Source organism: Protopterus annectens, chromosome 2.part2 (assembly GCF_019279795.1).
Source record: "Protopterus annectens isolate FY-2018-M chromosome 2.part2, PAN1.0, whole genome shotgun sequence".
In the NCBI taxonomy this organism is placed as follows: domain Eukaryota; kingdom Metazoa; phylum Chordata; order Ceratodontiformes; family Protopteridae; genus Protopterus; species Protopterus annectens.
The window spans coordinates 728,698,135-728,711,943 of NC_056730.1; positions in this window are offsets into that span (position 1 = coordinate 728,698,135).

Consider the following 13,809-nt stretch of genomic DNA (forward strand, 5'->3'; position numbering starts at 1 on the left):
GGGTAAGCCCATGTGATATAAACTTAATTGTTCTCTATAATACTTTGTGGTCTGTGTTTCCAGTGCCTCTCAGCTACTTCAAGACTGTAGTGTTTGTACAATCTCAGTGTAGCAGTCTTGCCACATTATTGTGCCTTACAGTATAAAGATCATCTGTCATGAGTGTATAACAACCAGCAAATAGTTGTGTAACTGTTGTCAGTTCTGTTTGCAATCTGCATTTGTCTGTTTCTCCCAAATTTTCAATGGACTTTGTAAACCAACATGTACATAGTCCACTATCCTGGGCCACCATTAATAGTCTTTCATCTTTTGGTATCACCAATCCACGTCTCCTTTACTATTTCAGCAATAAATCTTGGTCAATATGAGATTATTCCAAAAGATCTCTATACCTGCTACTATATCTGTGGACTTTCCAATTTTCTTTTCATTTCTTCTCATCTGATCTTTTCACCTATATTCTGTCTTTAGTTTTTGGCACTTTCAGTTGCTGTCTGATATTTGTCTTCTGGTTTCATTTTCATTCCCAATCTGAAATGTTTTGGCTAAATTAAGCAACAATGTCATTTTATACTTCCCCTCATGCTTTAAAACTTTCACTATATTTGGATCTGATGAGGTCAGCAGATGTGTATGCAGTCCCACTGTTACAGATGAATACATATAGTCAGTTTCCAGGAAGCTCATACCTCCTTAAGAGTGAGATATATAGAATCTTGGTGTACACTGCTTTTTATTTATCATTTGATAAGTATGAAGCAGTTTTCTTGTTTTTATGTACAATTTATTCCATTCTTTTTGTGGCCTGTCAATCACACCAAAGCTGTAAATTAGAACAGAAAGAGCAAGCTGGTTATAGCTTTGACTTTATTCCTCAATGTCAAGGCAGCCATCATTAGCTTTACTCTTCTGAATAATAACTTACTGAGCTTTATTCTCATTTGTATCCACTTTACTGTCCACCCTTCATCTATCCCCACATATTTATACACTTCTCCTGCTCAAGTTCCTTTATATCACATTCCTCTCCCAGGTTGATATTGTTTTGATGCTGCTCTTTCACATGTTGCTTTTCCACATTTATCAAGACCAAATGTCATTCTTAGATCAAGTGAGAACGTTTCTAACTATTTGTAGTTGTGCTTTCAGCTCCTCATCTGATGAGTTATATAATTTTCAATCCTCCCCAAAAAGAAGAGGAGATGTTTTTTTAAACAACGTTTTGGGGAGTTAAACTGTAACCATAGTTTAATATGTTAGTTAAGTAGCTTAATAGGTTAACAGCTAGAGAAACAGCAAAGGTAGCAAAGAATTACCCTGAAATATATCCTCTTTTGAATTTTTATTCCTGGAATAATTTGCCATTTGTCATGGCTTTGCTGCAAAGTGGTTTGCCATTGTTTCAGGGTCACTGCAATCAATGATCAATGTAGGGTATACCTTATACATCTGTACTGATTCCATTATCCATGGATCAGGGAAGCTGTTAAATGCTTTTTTGTAATCTGCCATGCCATAAAGATTCTTCCCCTTTTTTACAACTCCCTATTATGGCTTTGTTTATCAACAAATGATTCCTTGTTCCACATGACCTTCTTTTATTACCTTTTTGTTCTATTACTGTATTTTTTCTAAACGACTATGAACTCTTTCTGCATCAATTCCAGTATATAGTTTGTGTATTTTTGGGAGGCAAGTTATTGGTCTATAGTTGTTAGGATGACTTGCAGGTTCACACTTAAGGAGGAGTATCATTTTTCCTGTTAACCAGGCTGGTGTTTGGTTGGAATGTGCATCTAAGTAATTCTTACTCAGGATTAAATCTTTGTGTAAAGATGTTAATACCTTTAGCCAGATGTAAGGTACTACATCTGTGCCAAGGGTTTTCCATTTAGGAGCTTTTCTTAATTTTGTCTCAGTTTCTCTGCCTGCTACTTCATCCCATTTCATATCATCTACATTAGAGGTCCTTACTGATTATTTTAATTTTTCTATCGATTTAGCATCTTTGTTCAACAAGGTCGTTATAAATACATCTCCAAAATGCACCTATTTCTTCTCTTTTTTTGTGGTGTTTCTTTTCTTTTTGCTTTATTTCACAATCCTCTGTAAAACCTTTCTGGGTCATCAATGAATTGTTTATTTTGTGCTTTTCCTTCATATTTATCTACATACATTTTGCTTGTGCTGATATTTTTAGTTTATTATTGAAAATAGTGTAGGATAAAGCCTGGTCTGTTTTGATTTTGTGCTTTACTTTTACCAAATCTGTCTTATTAAGAATTTTGCTGAACTGTTCTCTTTCTGTATTCTTGTAACAGTGATACTTTTTATCTTAATTGCTTTATAATGTTTTCTCTTCAGTGCACCCATGATGGCATTCTACTTGCTACCTTCCTCTCCTTTGTAATCTACATTTTTTGTGGTATCACATTATCCATTATTAGTTTAGATGCACATTATTATAACCTAATTATTTCTGTACATTATATAAATTTCTCTTAATAGTCCTGATTATTGTGTTCATCTGCTTTACTAATTTTCTACTATTTTGGGTAATATTTACTTTCTTTAATCTGTTTCTTTCATCTAACTTAATATGTATATCTATATTTACTAAATCAAGTAGGTCTTCTCTTATATCATTTTCTTCTGGACTAAGAGCATCTTCTTAGTTCTGTTTCTTATGAGTCTTCTACAGAACATTCCAGAATCTTCCTGTGACATATCTTCTTCAGATGTATACTCCTTCATCTCCTGCTCCTCCATATGGGGACCCATTGCACTGCTGCATTACCTGTCAGGGTTGTCACAGTCTCTTGCTCCTTCCTTTGCTATGGAACCTCAAGTGGGCTTTCATGCAATCTCCTACAGGAAGCTTCAAAACATCTCCCTGTTGCCTTCTTTAGATGCATCCCATTCCACCTGCTGCTTCTCTGTCTGGGGACCTACTAGTCCATCACATTGCAACACTGCCTGTGTTGGAGTTCCTACATGAAATCTTTCTTTTCATAGATAGCCCATTACTTACATTTCTATGTGTTTAATTTCTACCTCACTAATCTTCTTTTCTACATTCCCCCTTTGTGACCTTATTTTTTGCATTGTAAAAATTTCCATGTCCATATGCCTTTACCTGTATTTCCCTACAAATATTTGAAGGTCTCTCTCAGTTTAATTTCTCTAAGTCTTTTGGGTTTTTAAAAACGTGATAGAAGGGACCTCATTCCTACCTCAGGGTATGATTGGAATTCATGAATGGAGTTACATGTATTAGTAGCATATCTAAATATGACTGTAAATTCTTTTTTATAAGACCCGTTGCTCCTACTATTATTGGAACTGTCTGGGTATCCTTCTTCCACATTGATTTAGTTTCTGCCTGCAAATCCTGGTATTTTATGACTTGTGTTTCTCTGTAAGATGCAGTAGTAACTAGGTGTAGCAATTTCAGTGATCAATGCTACATTTCTCTTCTTTCACGGACTACTATGTCTAGTTTTCTCAAATCTCTTTTCTGAACTGTTGGTAATGGGTGATCACATGTCATACAAACTTCATCATTCTCTATAATGCTTTGTGGTTCCTGCTTCTAATGTTTCAAAGCTTCTTCAATATTGTAATGTTTGCACAATCCCCAATTCAACAGTCTTGCCACATTATTATGCTTTTCAGTAACCAGGTCCTCTGCCATTAGTGAATCACACCCAGAAACAAGATGTGCGACTGTTTCCAGTTCTGTCTGTTTCTTCCACATGTTCAATGGACTTTGTAAACCAACATGTACATAGTCCACTATCCTGGGCTGCCAATATTAACCTTTCATCTTTTGGTGTAAATTCATGTCTTCTTAAACATTCCTGTGTCAAATCCTGATCAACATGAGGTTGTTACAGGAGTTTTATGTACTTACTACAATATTTATGCCTTTTCAACATTTCTGGCCTTCTCATCTGATCCTTCTCCTTATATTCTTTCCTTTGTTTTTTGTTTCTTTTTTTTGGCACATTCAGTTGCTGTCTGATTTTTGTTTACTTCTGGTTTGATTTCCATTCCAGCTTGACTCCGATATGCTTCTGCTAAACTAAGCAGGGAAGTCATCTTAGATTTCTTCGCCTCATGTTTTGACAAAGCCAAATTGGGTTGGTTCCAGTGTTTGGAGGTTTCTTATGTCATTATTTATCAAGTCCAGGATTATTTCTTTCATGGCCTTACATATAAGACTAGTTAAACATATTAGTCTGTAATTTTCTGGGTCAGTTGATGGTCCCCCTTTATGCAAAGGTATGACTGTTGCTGTCCTCCACTCTATCGGGACAAAGCCAGTCCAGAGGCTATGGTCAAAAAGAGATCCTAATAAGCCTGATAAGTACTGATTTAAACTGTTTAAAGCAACCTGGTATATCATCAGGCCCCACCGAAGCCATGTTTTTTAGCTTTAGAGAGCGCAGCAGCAACCTGTTCTTTGGTGATAATTGGCAGCGGAGTGGTGGAGTGTATTTTTGGGGAGAACTGGGTGTGATGGAGAGGTGAAACATGAGCTGAATTTGTCATCCAGTATATTTGCTATATCTTCTGGCTGAGTATAGGTGATGTAATCTACAACTAATTCTACACATTGTTGGGTATTGCCCTTAAGACTGTGGACATAACTGAAAAATGGCTTATGGTTATCCTTAGCTTTGGAGGCTATTTTTATCTCAAAGTCTGCCTTTAGAGAGTTGACTAGTTCCCTGATTCACGTATTTAGACTAATGAGGGACTTATTGCTCTGTTGTGCACATTCCCTCTTACTTCTTGACAGGATTTTCTTTCTTTTGTTGTACAACCAGGTGTCCACCAGGGTGGCTTGTTTTTGCAGTTTGAACTGGGTTTATTTTGGTCTGGTACTGCCATTTCTATGCAATTGTTTATATGATTTTACAGGGCTTTTGTGCATGCCTCTGCACAGGTTTCTGTGTTTTCTGGATTTGGGGAGCTTGGAAATTACCTAGGCCATCCCTTAATGGGAATAATTTACCTTAGAAAAGTTCTTAAAGTTTTTGGGGTTTGGTGGGGGTCTAGTTTTACCTTTATTTCAAGGGAGAACACTTTGTGATCTGATCTTACCACTGAGGACATCATACTAGGGGGAGAGCAGCACTCTCCCATATTTATGAGTACCAGATCTGAGATAATTTGTTCCCCTAGTGGGAGTGCAGACTATCTGCTTCAGGACATTTGAATTTACAAAGACAAGAAATCTTTGGGCCTGCATGTTAGTGGTCATGTATGCCTCCCAATTAATGGAGGGGCAGTTAAAATCACTCATAAGTATGGTGGTGAGTGCTTCTAGTAACTTCAGATATGATGTATGGGTTTCTTGGTTCATGGCAGGGGACCTGTAACTAGCAAGAATGTGATAATGGATTTTTCCCACGGTTAGCTTGACATGGAGTAGCTCAAGCATGTCATATTGTTTGACTAGCTTTGAGATGTGCTTATCCTTTATGTAAATTAATGCGCCTTCACCTTTTGTCTTTTCATGTGCACTGTGTGGTCTGAATGTATTGAAAACATTCTAGCCTTGCACTGGGGTGATTTCTATGGCTTTGAACCATGTTTCAGTAACTGCATAGCTGTCAGCATTCTCCAGGGTGAGGAGAGGTTCCAGAGAGTGCAGCTTCTTGTTGAGGCTCCTAGCATTGAGCAGGCACGCCTCTGTTCTGAGTAGCTTTTGTTATGCTGGAAGGTTGTTCATAGATGTTTATTAGGCTAATGGCCTTTTTAAGCCTAGCAATGCATCTCAAATCTCTGACAAGTTCTGGTACTCTTTATAAGTTTAAGCAGGGGCTTGGGAGATTAAACATTTACAAGCAGGAGCCTGGGAGATGAACCATTTACAGGCTGCCTGTGTCCATTAGAGATATAGGTTCCAAACCAGGAATGAATTTCCTTTTCCCCATCCAATTGTCCAAGTTACACTTGAATTGCGGAGGAACTCTTTTTGACATAGATGGGGAGCCTATTCCAGAGACAGGGTAGTCTCTGGGGCACATACCTGTCTCTCCAGCAGGTCCAATTTATATCACATGTAAGGGTTAAGTCTTTAGAACAGGTAACTCTGGTGCTGTTTATTTTGTGGATATGCAAGAGGTCCATCAGAATGGGGTTTTAACCATTTGCAGTCATGATTTCAACTCCTTATCTGATAAACTATACAGTTTTAAGCCATCCATAAAAGGAACATGAGAAGTGTTTACACCTGGATGTTTTCTGGGAGCCAAATTATAACCAAGACCTAATCAGTTAAATAGACAGCTTAACCAGTTAAGGGCAAGACAAAGCAGTAGCAGTGGCAAAGAATCACCCTGAAACATCCCCTTTTGAATTTTATCCCTGAGATAATAATTTGCCCTTTGTCATGATTTAATTGCAAAATGGTTTCCCACTGTTTCACAGTCACTGTTATGTAATGTATCAATGTAGGATGTATCTTATACATCTATAAGCAATCCTTCATCCATGAATGTGGGATGCTGTCAAATGCTTTCTTGTAATTTATCCATGCCATACTAAGATTATTTCCCTTTTTACAATTCTTCATTATGACTTTATTTATCAACAAATGATTCTTTGTTCCATATGATTTTTGTTTCTTACCCTCTTGCTCTACTACCATGATTGAGTTTTCTAAATGACTATAAACTCTTTGGGATGCATGTATATATACACACACACACACACACACACATGTATATATATATATATATATATATATATATATATATATATATATATATACATATACATATATATATATATATATATATATATATATATATATATATACATATATACATATATATATATATATATATATATATATATCTACTTCATTTGTTCAACTTTTCAGAACATCAAACATCTGATCATTGAAGACCAGAGGATCAAAGTTCCAAAATGGCAAACCTACAGAAAAATATAAAACACTAAAACTTCTAATTTCACATTTTTGCAGGGGGACAAGCCCCCTGCATCCCCACACCCCTTCTACTTAAATATACCAACTCCGAGACTGCACTACAGTGAAAAGAAGGGTAAGGTTCCCATTCCGCACTGTATGGCGATCTCCATTCACAGGGTCCGACATTTCGTAAGTTCAATCCTCTGGTCTTTGATGATCAAAGTTTTGATGTTCCGAAAAATCAATCAAATGAAGGAGACCCATATATGTATGTATACATATATATATATATATATATATATATATATATATATATATATGTATATATATATATATATATATATATATATATATATATATATATATATATATATATATATATATACACACACACATATATATATATATATATATATATATATATATATATATATATATACATATATATATATATATATAGTGCCTATTCAAAGCTAAATCTCCATGTAAAGATGTTAATACTTTTATCCAGAAGTTAGGTACTGCATCTGGCTCAGAGTTTTCCAGTTAGGATCTTTTCTTAATTTTGTTTCATCTTTTCTGGTATTCTTACTGTTCCTTTTATTTCTTCAATCCATTCCACAAGGTCTTCATAAATATTTCTCCTAAATGTGTCTATTTCTTCTTTTTTTGGTGGTGTTTACTGTTTCTTTTACTTTGTTTCCTAATTCTCTATAAAACATTTTTGGTCATCAATGGGAACCGCTGCAGGGCTAACTACCTAGTGGTGTAAACCTTGGTTCTAGATGGTTGTCACTGTTGAAGTGGTACCCCAATCCCATGTGAAAAAAATGGGAAAAAGAGTTATGGAAGGATGGATGGAACTAATTCTTATTTTGCACTTTTCCTTTATGTTTATCTCCATATCTTCTAAGCTTTTCTGCCTGTGCTGATATCTTTAGTTTATTACTTGCACTAGTGTATGAAAGATCCTGGTATGTTTTGATACTGCTCATTGCTTTTATCACATCAATCTTTCTAAGTATTTTTGTTGATCTTTTCTCTCTTCTATACTCATCTAGCAGTGACACTTCTTGTCTTAATTGGACATAATTTTCTCTGTTCAGTGCTTCTGTGATGGTGTTTTATTACTTCCCTTCCTTTCTGTAGATCAATATGTGTGTATGTCTTTAAGAAGCAATATAAGGGCTTGCACAAGTGTATAAATACTGAGCACGTTTGAGCCTGACTGCCATTTTGTAGTTAGCTGTTGAGATGTACGCATGTATGTCTGTAAGATCTGTCTGTTAATCAGTTTGTTTAGATTTTATGATGTCGCTACCCATCCTGATGTGTTTTTACGTAATAAGATCATAGGATCATAGGATGTTACTAGGCTATTGGCCCTGAGGCCCTTACAAGCCTAGCCAAGAATTTTGTCCATGTTCTGACAAGTCAGCACCCAATGCCCTTGTCCAGCAGGGATGTAGGTGGAATCCCAGGGTGTAGTTTCTGTTCCCCATCTAGTTATCCAGGTCGCGCTTAAAAAGCGCTAATGAGGTACTCTGCTTGACGTGGAGCAGGAGTTTATTCCATAGAAGGGGGAGTCTCTGGGACACAAGTCTGTCCCACCAACAAGTCCTATTGATGTCACAGACCAAGTTAAGGTTGTGCGCTAGGGTTACTCGAGTGGAGCTTGACTTGTGGATATTGCAGCAGTCCCATCAAGGCAGGGTCGGAGATTGCTTTGTATATCAGACAGAGGTCACCTGTGAGGAGTCTGTAGGAGACTAAATAGAGGGACAGAGCATTTAGCCTATCTGTGTAGGGTAGATGTCTGATGCCCTGGATTCTCCTGGTGAGGAACCTCTGTGGTCTCTCCAGCTGGTGCATGTGTTTTGTGAGGTACATGCCAAAAGGGGCATTGTACTCAATAATGGGTCTTATAAGGGAAGAATACTGTGATGTTATGACTACCTTGTCCCTGGATGAGATACCCTTACTAATGAGGTGGGCATTGTAGAAAGCTTTCCATACAATGGAGGCAATATGGTGGTCAAAAGTCAGTTTGCTATCAATCAGGGTGCCCAAAGTCTCTCACGACTGATTGCACACTTAGGACCTTGTTATTAATGTGATAATTTGTGGGGACATCACTTTTCCCAAAGGAGATGATGATGCATTTTTTGGCATTCAGTTTGAGGCCATGTTTCTGGCCCTAGTAATATGTTTGGGTGAAACCCTCTTGGAAGATGTCCATATCACTAGGGGAACTGATGACAGCACCCAGCATACAGTCATCTGCAAACTTGGTCAGCCATAGCCCAATGGTTTTGTCCTGCACCTCTATCTAAACGAACTACCCACCTGTTTGTCATCTTTACTAAGAAGGTCAAGTGACATGGTGCCAGAATGGAATCCACAGTTTCTCCATATTTGAGACTGAGAGGCATTCAATTGAAATTGGAGGAATATAGAGGAGTGGATCATCCCTACTGCACATATAATTCGTAAAACAGTTCGGAAACAAATTTCAAATGTTAAAATTTTACTCAAATAATTTCTTATTTGCAAAATATGAAACAAAGCATACAGAATGCTCTAAATGATATTTGAGTAAGCAAAAATGTCTGTTACTGCGACATATTGCTAGAAATATTGCAATTACTATGGAAAATGTTTGAAATAAAGTCTGAATTGTATAAAACAAATAAAACAAAAGAAACAACCGCATTTTTCCCTCAGCACATATTTTTTATATTAATTAAAGCTATCCAAGTTATCAGAAGTGTAAGAAGTGTTCACATGTTTGTGCAGTATTACAGTACAGTTATTTCACAAAATACATCCATTTCAGAGCATATTTCACAAATTACAGTATTTCAAAGAATTTATTGTGCATTTGAATATTATTAAAAGCTCACATAGCAACTTGTTCATATATAATTACAAGGGGGCTATGATTGCGTTGTGTTTACTATAATTTGTTGGCATTGCTAAAGGATTTCAAAGACTAGCTCCACTTGTGTTTGATATTAATATTGCAGAGAACTGGAGAGTGTTTCAGCAAGAGTACAATATTTTCATACAGACTGCATTTTCTGATAAAGATGATCATACAAAGGCATTTATTCTGCTTAAATTAGCTGGGTCAGAAGCTATTCAGAAGCTATTGAAAGAGAGCATTATTTTGTGTATGCACCTGCTGTCTTTGCAGGAGAGAAGGAAAACCATCATATTGTTGTACAAGCTGAGTCACAGGAGGACCCCTCAGGCTTAAAACGTAAATTTAGAGAAGTATGTAACCCCCAGATGAACATTGCAATGGAAAGGCATTTATTTTACACAAGGAATCAAAAGCTTGGTGAAACGTTTGCATATATAACTGATTTAAGAAACAAGGCTAAAACATGCAGATTTGGTGATTAAAGGGACGAGTTGATAAACGACAGACTTGTGTGTGTTATTAAAGATGATGCTGTGAGAAAGATTTTGCTTCATGACAGCGATTTAACTTTGAATAAGGCCATTGAGATTTGTTATATATATGAGCTCACAGAAAAGCGTACAAATATGTTTATAAATGAGAAATGCATGCTTCCAGCAACTTCCAAAGTCCATGTTGCTAGTATGTAGCACTTGGTTAAAAGAAGCAGGTCCAAGCACATGGCAGCACCTGCAACCCCTTCAGTACTCACTGGTAAACCCCAGAGCTTTCTAGCAAGCCCCAGAGTTGGCACATTGTCAGTGAAGCACAAGAGTGACTCAGCAAACTCAAAGAAAGGGCTCCAACCAAGTTTCATTGCTAACTGTCATAATTATAGTGGAAGTCATAAGTCTAAAAGGGAAAAGTGCTTAGCTTTTGGTCAACAATGCACAAATGTAATAAGTGGAATCATTTCAAAAGGTTTTGTAATTCAAAATGCACACATTTCTTCATTAAAAGAGAACATTCCAAGAAACGAGTTGATCAATTAGAAAGCTGTGACCCTACTTTTTATGTTGATGGTATGTCAGTGCTTAGTGAAACAGTTGATGCAGTAGATCTATGGGCAAAGAATGAAGTATTTTGTACTGTTCAGATAAATGGAAACCCCATAGAGCTCAAAGTTGATACTGGTTCAAAGTTTAATGTTATGTCAGCAGAAACATTTGCTAGAGTATGTGATGGTGAGAGGCTTGATTTGGCAAAGTGTGCGACTTGTTGCTTATGTTGGTGAAGAGATTCAAACTGAAGGCTCAGTAATGCCTTCATTTTATTCTGCTGGGAGAAGCTACGACTTGCTATTTTATGTGGTAAAAAGGCACGTACACGTACAGTTTTAAAAATGGGACTGCTTTCATTTAACAAGGAAGTCCACCATGTTTGCTTAAAAGACCGCTATTCTAATTTTTCCCATACATTTTCTTTACCTATGCTGATCTTTTCAAAGACAAACTAGGCAAGCTTCCAGTTGTGCACTCCATGAAGTTAGACCCAGATGTCAGTCCAGTTGTCAGGCCAGCCAAGAAAGTTCCAGTAGCCATGCAGGACAGAGTCAAAGCCAAGCTAGATAAAATGGTGCAATAAGGTGTGATTTGCCCAGTCGATGAATCTACTGAATGGGTATCTTCCATGGTGGTAGTTCATAAGAAAAGTTCAGAGGACATCAGAATATGTATTGATCCATGATATTTAAACAAAGCACTGAAAAGACCTCATCATCCAATGCGTACAGTCGAAGAAGCCACTGGTCTTATGCCAAATGCCACTGTTTTTTCTGTCTTAGATGCAAAGAGTTTGTTTTGGCAAATTTTGCTTGACTGAAAATTCTTATTGCTAACCACTTTTAGTAATCCATTTGGAAGTTACAGATTTTTGAGAATGCCATTTGGGATAAATTCTGCAAGTGAAGTCTTTCAGCATGTAATGGAGCAACTTTTTTCTGGGTATCCCTATGCTATTATAGTAGATAATATACTAAAAACCTCAGCTTTGGCTGGCTAAGAACTTGCTGTATTCAACTGGACGTATAAGAGAATTTAAGTACCTTTATCTGCTCTTTTTTTTCAAAAAAATACAGTATTTAAATTGATTTTAACTGTGTGGAAGGAATATTAACTGAACTGGAAGTTAGTCAGTGTTTGCTGAATTTTGTTATTTGCTAGTAATTACAAGTGTGGGGGTAGTCACATTCTTTGATTTCCTGTCCTTGCCTATTTAAGTGGTACAGTGTGAAATATTTTCTGCTTAAAAACCTCAGCTTTGGCCGGCTAAGAACTTGCTGTATTCAACTGGACGTATAAGAGAATTTAAGTATCTTTATCTGCTCTTTTTTTCAAAAAATACAGTATTTAAATTGATTTTAACTGTGTGGAAGGAATATTAACTGAACTGGAAGTTAGTCAGTGTTTGCTGAATTTTGTTATTTGCTAGTAATTACAGGTGTGGGGGTAGTCACATTCTTTGATTTCCTGTCCTTGCCTATTTAAGTGGTACAGTGTGAAATATTTTCTGCTTAAAAACCTCAGCTTTGGCCAGCTAAGAACTTGCTGTATTCAACTGGACGTATAAGAGAATTTAAGTATCTTTATCTGCTCTTTTATTTTCAAAAAAATACAGTATTTAAATTGATTTTAACTGTGAGGAAGGAATATTAACTGAACTGGAAGTTAGTCAGTGTTTGCTGAATTTTGTTATTTGCTAGTAATTACAGGTGTGGGGGTAGTCACATTCTTTGATTTCCTGTCCTTGCCCATTTAAGTGGTACAGTGTGAAATATTTTCTGCTTAAAAACCTCAGCTTTGGCCAGCTAAGAACTTGCTGTATTCAACTGGACGTATAAGAGAATTTAAGTAACTTTATCTGCTCTTTTTTTTCAAAAAAATACAGTATTTAAATTGATTTTAACTGTGTGGAAGGAATATTAACTGAACTGGAAGTTTTCACTCTGCTCTTCAGTTAGTCCCACCCACCCTCCCTGTTTTTGTTTTGGTGTTAATCTTAGTGGCCTTGCAACTGCCCGCCTCTCTTGTAAATTTGTGTTTGGATACTCCTTCTGGGCCCATCTCATTTGCTCACTCAACTGAGTGCAGTGAGATCAAATTCTGATTTCAGGCACTCCTACTCTGTACAAAGAGAGCATCTGGGAAACAGAAAAAAAAATTTAAGCTTGTTTCCTGCCTTTCCTGTTAAGTGGTATAGACTATTTGTAGGCTTCTGAGCCCCCAAGCCCTTCTGTGTTGGAGGGAAGCCTTCTAGCTTAGTTTTTTTTTCTTATAACTAGCCTTCTAGTTTCAGCACTCAAATCTGTTTCTTTGATCTCAGCACTTGTTCAGAAAAAAAAAAAAAATTTCATCTGCTTTTACTGCACTTGTGTTTCTACCTACTTTTTTTACTTTTGCATCATCTTAAAAGTACTCAGTTGTATTTATTACTGCTTGGTGTAACTCATTCTAAGCCTTTTGGTTTAAACACTTGGGCTTCGGACCAGTTGTTTTGCACTGAGAGGGTTTGTGGTCTGCACTGTAGTGGCAGAACAGGTAGCTTACATCCTTCTAGGTTGGGAACTGCTGATTGAGGGCTCAGTGTCTGTTATTCTAAAAGTGTATTCATTCTGGTTTAAGCACTTGGGCATTCAGGCCAGTTATTTTACATTAAGAGGGTTCGTGGTCTGCACTCTTGTGGGAGGAGAGGCTGGACTCTGCCCTTCTGAGCTGGGAATTTCTGGTTGAAGGCTTATAGTGCATGCATATCTGAACTGCTTCTTACTGAAATTGGTGCGCCTTGTTTGCTGTGGCATAGACTGGATTCGGGCCTGCTGGATCTAGCTTTGTGTAACTTGAGCACTAATCCAGGCATTCTCTAAAGTATTCAATTGTATTTATTACTGCTTGGTAGT